Genomic DNA, 15,102 nt, shown 5'->3' on the forward strand with positions numbered 1-15,102 from the left:
TAAAATTGAAGAAGATAAAGTAGAGGCAATTCATGGATTAGAAATTATGACCATAGGAAAAAGGGTAGAATCTCAAGAAGACTTGCCTAGTGAATGGTGATACTCTTTTAATCATCCTAAAGAATTAATTTTAGGAGACCCGTTAGAAGGTGTGAGAACTAGGCATGGTCGGAGGTTAGTCATTCCGCATTCATCTCAATGATAGAACCCAAAACTATAGATCAAGCTTTAGGAGATGAATTTTGGATCCTATTAATGCAAGAATAATTTAACCAATTAACCAGGAATGATGTTTGGGAGTTAGTCAAGAGACCTAAAGAACAAAGTGTAGATGGAACAAAATGGGTCTTTAAAAATAAGGAGAATAACCTTGGAACCATAGTAAGAAATAAGGACATACTAGTAGCTAAGGGGTATAACCAAATTGAGGGGATAGACTTTGAAGAACCCTTTGCCAAAGTAGCGAGACTAGAACCCATAAGGGTACTCTTAGCCTTTGCTTGCTTTAAAAATTTTAAACTATATCAAATGGACGTAAAGAGTGCTTTTCTAAACGGGATAAAAAAATGATGTTTATGTTGATCAACCCCCTAGATTTGAAAGTTCACAATTTCTAAACCATATATTCAAATTAATAAAAGACACTATATGGGTTAAAGCAAGCACCTACAGCCTGGTACTAATGGACACCACACTCTTTTTATAAAAAGTTAAAGATGTAATTCTCATTGTTCATATTTATATGGACGACATTCTATTTGGATCTTCAGATAAAAATTTATATGATGAATTCTCAAAAATAATAAGTAATGAGTTTGAAATGAGTATGATGGGAGAGCTTAATTAATTTCCTAGTTTTGGTGTAAAACATAAAGGAAGGTGGAACATTTCTTAGCTAAATGAAATATATTAAGGATATTTTGACAAAATATAAGATGGACAGTGCAAAGCCCATGAAAACTCCAATGAGCTCCATGATTTATCTAAACAAAGACCCGAATGAAAAATAAGTAGACCAAAAAAAATATACATAAATAATTAGATCTCTTCTCTACTTAACTACCAGAAGTCCGGACATAATATTTAGTCTATGCCTTTGTGCCCATTTTCAAGCTGATCCTAAAGTGTCTCACCTAACTGAGATTAAAAGAATCCTTAGATATCTACAAGGCACCCTATACTTAGGAATTTGGTATCTTAGACACAATACTTCTTTTGAAATCTTAGGGTATTCTGATTTTGCAAGATGGGTAGATAGAAAAAGCACCTATAGCACCTGACAATTCATAGGACAATCTTTAATTTCTTTGTCCACTAGGAGGCAAAATTTGGTATCCCTCTCCATTATCCCACTTCATGATCGAGGTAGAATATATTATAGTAGGAAGTTGTGTTTCACAAGTAATGTGATTGAAATAATAACTTCATGTTCTTTGATTACCCATAGGAACCATCCCAGTCATGTGCGACAACATGAGTGTAATCTATATTTCCAAAAATCCAATTCGATAGTCTAGGACAAAACACATAGGCATTAGACATCACTTCGTAAGAGATCATATAGCTAAAGGAGACATAAAATTACAACATATGGCTACAAGAGATCAATTGGAAGATATTTTCTCGAAAGCACTAGCCTATGACACCTTTAGCACTTTGAGGACAAGACTATGTGTCATAGACATTCATTCATGATCTTAAATAAATAATAAAAAAAATAATCAAAAGTTTGGTCTAAGGTGTTTCCTGATCATCACACACTCACCACATAACACTCACGTTGACCCAGTCGAATGATTTGACAACGTACAAAGCCACCTTGATGCTCATATTTAAGAATAGCATCAACAACACCAGGAGGACATGCGATGGTTTAGGGAAAGATTCTCCTCAACTGATCATTAATTCACGTCCATCCACCAATACTTTTAGCCACCACCACCTGCACCTCCACCTCCACCTGATTAGGATCCTACTTTTTGATTTGTCTCTATTTTGTGTAGTTTTTCTAAGTGTTATTTTCTACTCCTCTTTTTGGTGATGTCAAAAGGGAGAGAAGTTTGTTATATACTTTAGTAAGTTTTTTCTATTTATCATATTATTTTTAATTCCAATGAAATGTTTTTTTTTTTTGTTATCTATTCCTTCTTCTATTCATGATGTTTTACTAAATTAAAAAAAATATATTTGCTAATTTTCTTATCAATAATATTATTTGACATCATCAAAAATTGGGAGATTATTGTAATCCATGAACCTTACTCTGAGATTTTGATGATGACAAATAATGAATATATTTGATTTCTGATCTTATCTATGAGTACTAACATTTTAGGGATATCACAAATTACTCAGGACAACAAGAAGGCTCAAGAATGGGTAGAGTAGGATTTGGAGTCTATAACCCTATAATTTTTCCTTTTTTATTATTTTTTTTCTTGAGTCTCGCCACAAATTGTATGTAAAATAGGGCAACCATGTAAACACACAGGGGTAGAGGTTTTTTAAAAATAACAATTTTTTTTTGTTGAACATACTATACGAGTTTCCATCGTACTGTACGATCTACTCTAGCTCAATAGCTATCTGTGAATAAATCATATTGTATGATACATATTATACTGTATGATGTGTTTCTAATTAAAAATCCTAGCCTCCGGATTAATTTAAGTAAGTTCTTAATTCATAAATTTTGAACTAATCGTATTATATGATAGTTGTATGATTTTATGGTACAGTATGAGTTTTTAAATACTTACTTAAATAAGCCCCACGATTAGTAAATCAAATCAAGGATTAATTACTGAATGGAAATCGTACTATAAGATATGGTTCGTACAGTAAGAGGTATCGACGATGTTTTTTATCATCCCTAACATTGTACCAAACGATCCCTTAATTTTTGTACTAATCATATTATATGATGTACAAATTATTCTGAACGATATGAAGCTTTTAATGTAACATACTGTATGAAGTCGATTGTACCATACGATGAACTGAGATGAGTTTTCATCATCCCATCATTCATACTGTTTGAACAGAAGGAATTTAACATATCACATTGTATGATATTATTCATACAAATTGCATGTTCGTACTCCTTCATACCAGGATGAAGGTTAAGTTTAACTGATCATACAGTACTATCTTGGATCTTATTATACAAACTTAAATGACTATATTTAAAATTAATGTTTCTTGGAGCCCAATTTAAATATCTAAACTTCTATTTTTTTAGAAAATAGTACGTGAGAGAGGAACATGACTAGAAGGGGATTTCTTGGGAGAGAACTCTTGAGAAGATTTTGGGGTTTGTGAGAGGAAGGAGAAGGTGGCTTTATAAGGGAGATCACATGGTTGATCCTAGCTTGCTGAACGTTGCTCCTCCCGTGGCTCGATAAGATCTTATGGGAGGCTTTCTATGGGGGAGATCCCTCAAGTTCCATGTCTTCTAAGTCACTCTTCCCTCCTAAGGAGGGAGAAAAATGAGAAGGTTTGCTACCTTCATCAGGAGGGTGACATAGTTCTTGGTACTCCGCCACACCGGGTTGATGAAAGTAAGGTTTGTAAAGGCTTCTCCACCTTGCTGTGGGGGAAAAAAGATAATTATTATTTAGTAGTGAAATTCCTAGAGTGAAGAACTTCGAAGATTGGATGTAGTTCAAGTGACCGAACCACTATAAATTCTCTGGTGTGATTTTTCCCTTACTACACTTTATTTACGTTTCACATTTTACTTTCGTTAAAATTGCTTGGTGAAAATCATAGTTGAATTCTTTCTTAAGTAAGTTAAAATTTCACCACTTAGTGTTACAATCATGTTTTAAGCATTCGCTTCTGCATCAACTTAATATTCTTGTTTAAAATTTAAAAACATTAAAAAAAAACAGAACTCTTATTTAAGTTTGTCTTTTTATTACAACAAATTTCCAATTCCCCCATCCCCCCCTCTTGGTGCATCTTATACTTTTAGACATTTGGAAGGCATTTAATTAATTTTTTACTACTTGTAAAATGTGTACTGAGTGGAAGGAAATGATTGTGGTGTTGATTCCTAAGGTGAAAAATCTGTGACTCCTTACAATTATAGACCAATTAATATTTTCTTATCTTTTTACAAGATTGTGGAAAGGATGTTGTTAAATAGGTATAATTGTTTAATTCCTAAAATTAATTCAAATGATCAGTCTACTTTTGTTAAAGGTCATTCCTTGTCTGAGCATATTTTACTTGCCCAATAATTATTTAATAAGTTCATATATTCTAAATATAAGAAAGGGTTGATGGCGATCAAAATTGATATGAAACAAGCTTATGATAGTATGAGATGATCTACACTAAAGCAAGTTTTAGATAATTTTGGTTTCCCAGTAAAATTCCCTAATATATTACCTCAGTGTGTAGTAGAACCAAAATTTTCTATTATTATTAATGGCTACAAATCAAAATGGATTGAGGCTAAAAGTGGGTTTAGACAAGGTTGTCCCTTATCTCATTATCTTTTCATATTGTGCACTCAATTGCTATCTGATGCTTTTGCTCATAGAGGGAGAAGTTTTAGTATTAAAGTTGCTCCAAATGCAGAAAAATTATTCCACTTATTGTATGCATATAACATTATTCTTTTTTTAGAGGCTATGAAAAGGTGCATTAAGAAAGTTAGTAAGATTTTGAAAGACTACAACAAATGGTCTAGTCAGAAGGTTAATTATTAGAAATCATCTATTCTTTTTGGAAAAATATGTTAGAAGGAGAATAATTAATGTTCTTTCAAGACTCTTGGGATTCAAGGTTGTTAAGGAAATGATTTATCCTGGTGTCAAGATTTCATTAAGGAGATTATGTTCTCTGATTTCCAAAACCTATTGGAGAAAGCATTAAATAAATTGAATGTATGGGGTAAACAGTTTATTTCTCTTACAGACAAGTTGCTTCTAATTAAATTGTCATTTCTTTCTCTTTCTATCTTTTTATCTACTCACTAATTAGTCCCTATCAGAGTATTGAATGATTTGGATAGAATGGGTTGGGATTTTCTATATCACAAGCAAGGAGGAAGTAAAGGGCCACTATGTTGCTTCGGAAGTTTTTGTAAATATAAAATAATGGGTGGTAAAGGTGCGTAATTCACTACTGTAAAAGTTGGTCCTTTAAGTGCTAAATTTCATTGGAACTATATTTCAGAGCCTTTTTCTCTTCTAAATATGACATTGATGTCTAAGTATGGAAATGATATTTGGATACTGAAATAAAAAGCAATTTCACTCCTACTTGGAAGGTAATTGTTAATGGAGCTAAATTTATTCACCCAATAGTAAGATGGAATGTCTCTAATGGATGTGATATCAACACTATAGAAGAAGTATGGATTTTTTATAAGAGTATCAATAAGCGGCCTACTATTGTTATAGAAATGACTGAAGACACTAAATTTCATATTGGTTTTATACAGGATGGCATATGGGATGAGTCTCATTTGAAGCAGTTCTTTAGGCAGCACTTGGTTGAGGTAATAACGGCTGTTCCTATTCATCCAGATTTGCAAAAAGATCAATTGGAGTTAGTTTCTAAGTGTTCAAGTAAATCAATTTTTGGGCTAGTTTTTGAGATATTATTGGGTTGTGGCGCTAAACAAAGACATTGGAGATGGATGAAGAGTCTCAAACTTAGGCCCCATGTTGATCTATTCTAGGGGCAGTTAAATATCAATGCTATCCCCTTAAATAATTTTATGATGAATAAAAGGATATTAGACTTCAATGGATGTCCTAGAGGTTGTAAATCTGCTGAAAATTTTGGACATATTGCAATTAAATGTGTAAATCTCTCTCAAGTGTTTTTTTCTTCTCAATAAAATAGGGATTTAAAGTTCTGGTATTTACTTCACTTGAGGAATGTTATCTGGTTTTGGAAGCTTTAGCGAAATCTAATCCGTTTATAGGGAAATAAATATTATTCTGCTAATTTTTTCTCTTGTACAAGCAGAAATAAGTTCAAGCTTGGTGGAACAGAGGATAATGAGGCAGTTATAGTAGCAAATTATGTTAGCTTCACTACTGCTTCTTTTCTCTTTAATCTGATTTTGGAAAACTAAGAAACCAACAAGTTGTTATAGCTGTCTTCTTCTTCTTGGCATCCTCCTCCTCTCGAATGGATTAAGTTCAATATTAATGCTTCTTCAGTGAGTACTTATAAAGCTGGTATAGGTGGTGTTTTGAAATATCACAGAGGAAGATTTTTGTGTGCTTTTTGTTTTAGTAGTCTGCACTTGGAATGTTTGTAATTGGGGTTGTTATCAAATTTGTCTTCGAGGAAAGTTATTAAAGACTGGATGTTTGAAGCTATAGGAATCACTAAAGTAGGTGATAACTATAATGTTATCATGTATGTTCCAAGCTTGTTAAATACTGAAGCTGTCAAGGAGGATATCTTAAAGCCGGAGGATTTATCTTTTCTTAAAGATTTTAACCAGGTGTTATTTCATTTTGCAAATAGAAATTATAATAAGTTAGCTATATTTTGTGCTAACTATGTTCTTTCTTCAGATTTTTTTTCGGAAGACATTAGTTGTAATAATATTCCTCCTTTCTTTAATTCCTTGATAATGGAGGAATGTGATTGGGAATCAATCACTTAGTAGTTTGTATCTTGTTCCTTTAATAAAATTATTTTATACAATTCTTTAAATATATATATATATATATATATATATATATAATGAGTCAACAACTTAATTTTGAATTTATACATTATACATTAACTCATTAAAAATTGAATTAAAAAATAAATATTAAGTTTAATGAAAAGATGTGAGTAGCTTAAATTAGGAGGATTATAGTAAACTTGAAAATGGTACTAGTGATCTTATTTAATCCTTACATTAATTCAATAGGATTGCAAGAGGATGAAAAACAAAAGTTTTTATTCAAACGTCACACACACACACAAAATGATCTTAAGTTAATTTTTTGGCCCAATTATCTCATAGTAGGCCCTAGTTATTATCTTTTGGACAAATTAATCCCTTTTGATCCTACCCAAGCATTACCCTAATGATCAACTAATTACTCATAATCAATTTATACTTCACCCTCATAAGGAAGAATATATATTGGCACTCATTTTATAATATGTTTTATAAGTTCGAATATATCTTTAGACCTATTAAGCATGTCCCGAGGCTATCCAAGAGGAGGGGGGGGGGTGAATTAGTAATTTAAAATTTCTTGGTAATTTAAGAAAAAAGATTTTATAATATTAATCACAATAATGAGTTTTTCCAAAATAACTTTTCAACCACAAAATTTAAACTTGCAAAAACTTAAAAATGTAGAAAATAAAAATAAAGATAGAAAAACAACGTAGAAATTTATAGTGGATCGGTCCAACAAGACCTACTTTCACTGCCTGAAGACTCCCTCTTCAGGTATTGCACTATACAAAAGTGACTATACTTTTTCTTCCACACCAAAGCGGAGAGGCCCTTACAATTACCCTCTCTTGCACCAATATCCGGTGCGGTAGAGTACCGTCATCATTTTACACCCTCCTAGTATCGGCAGAGAAATATCATCCTTTCATACCCTCCTAGTGTCAGCAGAGTACCATCATCCTTTCAGACCCTCATAGATTTGGCAGAGTATCGTCATTCTTTCGCACCATCTTGATGTCGGCAGAGAACCATTGTCCTTTCAAACCGTCTTAGTGTCGGCAGAGTACCATCATTCTTTCACACCCTTATGGTGTTGGCAGTGAATTGGATCTTCTTGAAAGATCTTCTCTCAAGCATCTTCAAAAAAGTAAGGAAGGGATTTGACAAACTTATAAATAGATCTTCCCCTTTTGGCAACCTTGTTAACTCTTAACAATTTCCACTTGTAAGATATCTCTATCCAGACTCTCAAAGACTCTCCCAAAGCACTCTCACTCTTGCTCTCAAAGAAAAGTAGAAGGAGTTCTTTAGTTTGTTTTTAGGACCTTAAATATGAAAGACACCAAGAATCGTCCAAAAATTTGAAAATTTTCAATTAGTCCTTCCTGGATTATACATTACGATCGCACATCATATGTATGAAAAATTTAAAAATTACTAAGATGATTTTGTATGAACTGATTTCATACTCTGATTGACATATGTATGAACCCATATCATATAGTACGATAAGTTTAAATTTGAATTGATTCATCCAGTACGATTACATACGATCTAATTTCATATATTAGATAATGTATTGTACCAACCCTATATCGTACAGTACAATTTATTTTAATCTAACCATGTTTTATTTGGTATGAAAATGAATGAGTCTATTTCATACTCTGCATATCAATTGTATGAACCCATGTTCGTACAATACGAACAATTCAAAAAATGTACCCATTTGTATGGACGAAATGATACGCACCCATTTCATACTTTGGACGTCATATATACAAACCTATGATCAAACAATATAATTAGTTCAAAAAAATTTTGAGTTAATTCGAGATGAACTGGTACATGGTAATTTCATACTCTAGACATCGTCTACACGAATGTAACTTCATACAATATGAACAAGACTTTGACTTTGAAACTTTTTGATGACATGGTTTGATCAACTCCATTCTATAGGAAGAATCAGTTAAATCATCTTATACGATTAGTTTAAAAGATATAACTTTTTTCACTCTCCCAGTGTGTTTATGCACGATTATCTAATTATAATTACACCCTCTAAGACTGAAGAAAAAGATATAAAAAGTACAAAATTCAATTACAATAAATCCTAATTTAATCTTTCTTGAAGTTTTTAGCAGTCAGGAGTATAATTTTCATGAAATGTTCGTAGTCACAAACAACAAAAATAATATCTCCAATATATGTTTGGATAAATAGTAATAAAAAACACACATGATATAATAACATAGTTATGAAAACTAAGTTTCAACAATCTCCTTTTTTTTTTATGATAACAAATTAATTATTATTTGAGTTAATAATTAAAATAAAATTTCTCCTTAGCCCCCCCCCCCTAAATGAATGATTAATTTAAAAACATAGGGATCCCATGAAGATAAAAAAAAACAACAAAAAAAAAACTCGAACCACGAACACAAAAATAATATACACCTAATAAAAAAACATACACATATACACATTCAAAACATACACACCATCAAAACAATCACGCAACACACATACATCTAACAAACAATATAACTCATCAAATATCAAATAATATTATGACTCCCCTTTTGACAACAACAAAAAGGAAATAAAATCTTGAAATGAAAAGTTTATAAGGATAAATTAAAAGAGTTAATGAAGATGAAGATTTTAAACTAATTGCACATACAACATTTACTTCCTAATGTTAAAAAGAAAAAAATTCATAGTTTAAATTAAATAACAACTAAGATAAGAAAAGTCAACCATGTTCACTATTCATTCTAGATAAATTAAAAAAAAATGATTATTACAAAAATGAAAAAAAAAATAAATATTAAGTAGTTTCTAATTCAATAGTAAATATGATTGTCGATTAAATGGATTTTGTTTAAAGATATAACGATAAAAGGAAAGAACAATACTAAATGTTTCAATTAATTGGAGACATTATGTATCTTTTCAAATGTTAGTGACACACTTTGAGCATCTTTTCTATTTGGGTTAATTTTGTACCTCTTTTCACATTGCAAACCATTGCGCATCTTTTTTATTTTTGAATGCTTTATGCAATCCTCTTTTTTTTTTTTACTTTTCCAGACTTTAAAAATATCAATAATCTTAATTCAAATTCCATTAATAATAAAATAAATACATTGAAAAAGAAAATAAAATTAATAAACATCTATTTTGCAACAGTTATATCAAACTAATATTGTTCATATGAACATAAAATTGATCTTCTTATCTACATGTAGCTATAAATTTAATTAAAAATTTGAAATATTACATTTTACAAGGAAATTAATTTGTAGAACAAATTAATTGAAAATCCATCCCAAAGATCGAACATAAAAGATTTTTCTCTAAAAAAGCTAAACATTTCAGGGAATGAAAATCAATGCATGTCAACAAAATATTTCATCATTTAATTGATTATCCAAACACATACAAACATCTTTTTTATTTAAGATCATTTCATATCATAAACGCTAGAACAACATAGGAATAAAATAACATATAAAAATAATGAAATCCAAAGAAATAAATCTCAACAATAGACACAACTACTCATAAGGAACAACAACACAAATAAGTACATCTAAAAATCTGAGGTGCCTTTATCTGGAGGAGATTGTTGGTATAACATAGAAAAATAACTATTTATCATAATTACATTAGTATTCACCAAGTCAAACTGTCCTCAGATCCAACCGACGTCTTCATTATATCTAACATCCTGCTGATTTATGTGATTCTCAATTTGATCAAAACATTGATCAAAATGAGTTTCCATTGTATCAAAGCACTAAACCATTTCTCGTTAGAAATTTTTATCAAGTCTAGGTGCAGTTGCTGGAGCAGGAGCTCCCCCTTCTTCCTCTGAATCATCACTTTCAAAACATAGATCCTGCCCAAAAAGTTCCTGAAAAGAGGTATTACTAAAGTAAATAAGAATTTCAGTGGGAGGATCATGATAGATAAGATTGTACTTCTTTTCTAGGATATGAGCAATTAGATGTCTTAGAGCGCATTTTTCTTTCTCTTATAATGAGGAAGTTAAATTTTGGTGACATTGTAAATATAATTCATGATAAGTTGGGCTTCATCAAAAGACTTTTCAATCATTATCAAATATGTGATTGTGGATAAAAGAGGAGTCATGTTTATGTGATCACCAACTTTTGAAATAATTAAAGTTCTCAAAACCTGCTGGATAATCTGAGCATTTTGATTGAGAGTGTAAAAATGAGCCAAATGACTCAATTGAGAAACACCTCTAAGCGTTTGATTTATTTTGAACTAATTAAAGTATGCTCTTGAGGTTAAAGTGTGTGCCCTAATCGCTTGGGCTCTCAGGTAAAGGATGTTGCCTAAGTCTTTCTTGGTGATTTCTACATGTTGCTTGAAATATAGGAGGTTATCCTAGTGTGTTCATGATTTACTTTCATGTTAGCCAAAAAAGTTTGGAATATATCTTTATGGTAGGCATAGATGAGAGTCAGTATAAATGATAACTGAGTTGAGCCGAATAGGGGCATGACAGAGAAATGGATATCGCTTTGAATGAGGAGTTGAGAAGGATTAACCTTGGAAGTAGAATACCTAAAGAGAACATCCTCTTTATATTTTGATAGAAAATTCCCATTCCTACCAAATCTTGAGGAAGATCCCTTAGAGATGCAGGGGGTTTGCTATTGCTTGCCATTCCTAAGATGTGGGCTCTATAAGGTTTTGAATAGATAAGAAAATGATGAAAAACATATGCAAAGTCCCTTCTAATTAAAGAAAAATGACCTATTGTATAGTACATAATTCATATCGTACGTATGATTTTAAAATCATACAGGAAAAAAATAATTTTGTACATATGAATGAATACGACAAAAAATGAAATGGCTTTTCATAAAATGCCATTTTTTGAGGAATCCTTTCATACATGCTTTTTGACCATACGATCGTATAGATGAACATGTGTTCATCTGGGATGATCAAAATATTAAAGATCATTTTCATGGTGATTAGGTTTCTCCCCCTTAGAAAATGACAACACATCATACAGATAAAATGCAATTTCATATGCATAATCTATAATCAACAAATGACACTAACTTGAAAATCATCTCCACTCGTACAGGTGAAACAACACAAATTATACAGTATCATGATATCATCGTGCAATATGAAATCCTATGAAAAACTAAGTTTTGTGTGCTCAACTCATAAACCTATCATATACATTCTAAAGAATTTGTAAAGGATAAAAACATTTCATGTTGTATGAAAAGAACATTTTGAAAAAAAAAAACATGATAATCAGAAAATCTTCTCAAAATCAATCACCTTCAATCCATTGTTATGCTTCTAATAAAATAGAAAACAAAATAAAAAGCACAAAATAAATACATAAAAACAAACAAAATTGACAAATCGAGAAAAACTAAACAAACACATGAATTTACTAGATGGACAAGAGGGGTGGTGAATTATGAAAGTTTTATAGTAATAAATAAAACCTAAACAGGAGTTCTAATATATATATATATATATTTTTAAGGTTTTAACATGAAAATAAAGTGAAACAATGGAATCATGTTCAATCACAATATTTCATCAAGAAAATATACTGAAAATGAAAAATGCACGCAAGAATAAAAATGATAAGGAAAAAATACACCAAATTTTTATAGTGGTTCGGTCAAACCATGTCATATGTCCACTCCCCGGAGTCCTCCGCTCTGGGAATTTTACTACTAGCAATAACTCTCCTTTTGCCCCCCTTGGCATGGCAGAGAATCCCTTACAATACTCCCTTTCACCAACCCGGCGTGGCAGAGTGCCAAACTCTGTTTTCACTCTCCTGGCGACGGCAGAGAATCTTCTTGTTTTTCTCCCTCCTAGAGAAGGCAAAATACCTCGAGGTCACAGATGTAGAAAAGCCTTCACCTTGGAGATCCTCTCTCAAATTCTTCTAGGGCCACAGGAGGAGCAAGATGCAGCAAGTTCGGAGCAACCGTGTGAGCTCCCTCACACCTTTTCTCCCTCACAATGCTCACCTTCTCCTTCCTCTCTCAAATCCTAAAGAACTTCTCAAGAGCTCTCTCCCTTGGAATCCCTCTCTAACCACATTCTCCTCTCTCAGATTCACACCCTAAAAACATAACTATTTTGACACCTTAAAATGGGCTCCAAAATCCCTGAAATTTCAAAGTAACCATTACTATCATACAATACGTTTCTAATCGTACAGTACGATATGTATAAGAAGCTTTATCCTGGTATGAAGATGTACGAATAGTTCAAAATACATCGTATAGTACGATAATGAAATGTACTGTATGATAATCAACATTACTGATCGTACAGGATGATAGCTAGGATGATCAAATGTCATCTCTATTCATCGTATTATATGATATCTATCGTACAGTACAAATAGTCAAAATTCAAAGCATCGTCCAGGATGAATTTCAGGATGATCTAGATTCATCTCTGTTCATCGTATAGTACGATCTACATCATACTGTACGATGAGGAAAAACCAATGGATCGTCCAGGACGATCTCCGGGATGATGAGAATTCATTTCTATTCATCGTATTATATGAACTGGGTCGTACAATATGATATTCAATTTTAAATGGAGCCTTCAATTATTCCACTAATCATGGGTTAATTTAAGTAAGTATTAAAAATAAATGGTACAGTACGAATTATTTTGTACAGTACGAACGACGAAGAAAATACTTAAGTTAATTTGACATCTAGGGTTTTGTATTTCAAAATATCGTACAATACGATTGTAATTCGTATGGTACAATCTATTCACAGAATCGTCCTACAAGCTCAGATCGTGTGGTACGAAATAAATTTGTACAGTACGATCTACAGAGAAAGAAAATCTCCAAATTTTTCTTTTAAAAAACCTTCTCCCCCTGTGTGTGTGCATAGTTGCTCAGACTTTTATGCATTTTGTGGCCAGACTCAAGAAAATAAAAAAAAATAAATAAAAATACATTGTCAGACTCATACTCCTAATCTACCAATTCTTGAGTCTTCCTATCGTCCTAAGTAGCTCGTGGTCTTCCTGAAATGTTAGTACTCACGAACAATAGTAAATAAAATAATAATCAATGAATAGATAATTCAGACGACATTATTTGTCATCATCAAAATCTCAAACTCGGGGTCATGGGTTGCAACAATCTCCCTCTTTTTGATGATGTCAAATAATGTTTATTGTAGGCAAGTTTGAAGAATTTTTTTTAAAAAAAAAATTTCTTTTTTGAAATGGAAATGCAATAAAAAGAAAAATGCAGTACGAGAAAAAAGGAAATATGCATTTAACCATAGAACAAACTACAACAACCTTCTCCTCCTTTTGACAGCACCAAAAAGAGGAGCAAACACTAAGAAAGAGAAAAAAGAAAAACTACAATACAAAGAAAATTTAAAGCGGAGGATCCTAATCAGTTGGTGGGTTATTTTCTGTGCCGATTTAGATGTATCGTATAGTATGAAAGTGAATCATACAGTACAATGATTCAATGTCAAATTTGGTTGTTCTGTGTGGTGAGTGAGTGTGTGATGATCAGAAGCAATTTTTTTTTTGTTTCATGTATTAATTGTCAATGACACCTAGTCTAGTTCTCAAGGTGCTGAAGTTGACAAATGTTAGTGGTTTTTTTGAATATGTCAGCCAATTGATCCTTTTTAGAAATGTGATGCAATTCTATATCTCCCTTAGCAACATGATCTCTTATGAAATGGTGTCTAATGTCAATGTGTTTCGTTTGAGAGTGTTGTATTGGGTTCTTAGAGATTCAAATTGCACTTGTATCCTCACATATAATTGAAATGGTTCCTACAGGTAGGCCAAGATCAAGAATTTGTTTTTTAACCATAGTACTTGTGCAACGCAACTTCCTATTGTAATATATTTTATCTCAGCTCTGGAAAGGGCTACTGAGTTTTGCTTCTTACTAGACTAAGACACTAATGATTGTCCTATGAATTGGCAGGTACCAGAGGTGCTTTTTCTATCCATCCTACACCCTGTAAAATCAAAATATGAGTACCCTAATATTTTAAAGGAAGTACTGTACCTAGGATACCAAATTCCTAAGTTCAGGGTGCCTAGTAGATATCTAAGAATTCTCTTGACAACAGTTAAGTGAGACTCTTTAGGATCGGCTTGAAAACGGGCACAGAGGCACACGCTAAACATTATGTCAGGTCTACTGGTAGTTAAGTAAAGAAGGGATCCAATCATTCCTCTATACTTTTTCTGATCTACTGACTTTCCACTGGGATCTTTGTTTAATTGAATTGTTGAGCTCATTGGGGTGTTCATGGGTTTTGCATTCTCCATTTCGTATTTTTTCAAAATGTATTTAATGTACTTTGCTTGGCTAAGAAATGTTCTGTTCTCACTCTTGCTACACAAGTCCC

The sequence above is a fragment of the Dendrobium catenatum genome, unplaced genomic scaffold (genome assembly GCF_001605985.2).
Source record: "Dendrobium catenatum unplaced genomic scaffold, ASM160598v2 fragScaff_scaffold_1232, whole genome shotgun sequence".
Classification (NCBI taxonomy): Eukaryota; Viridiplantae; Streptophyta; class Magnoliopsida; order Asparagales; family Orchidaceae; genus Dendrobium; species Dendrobium catenatum.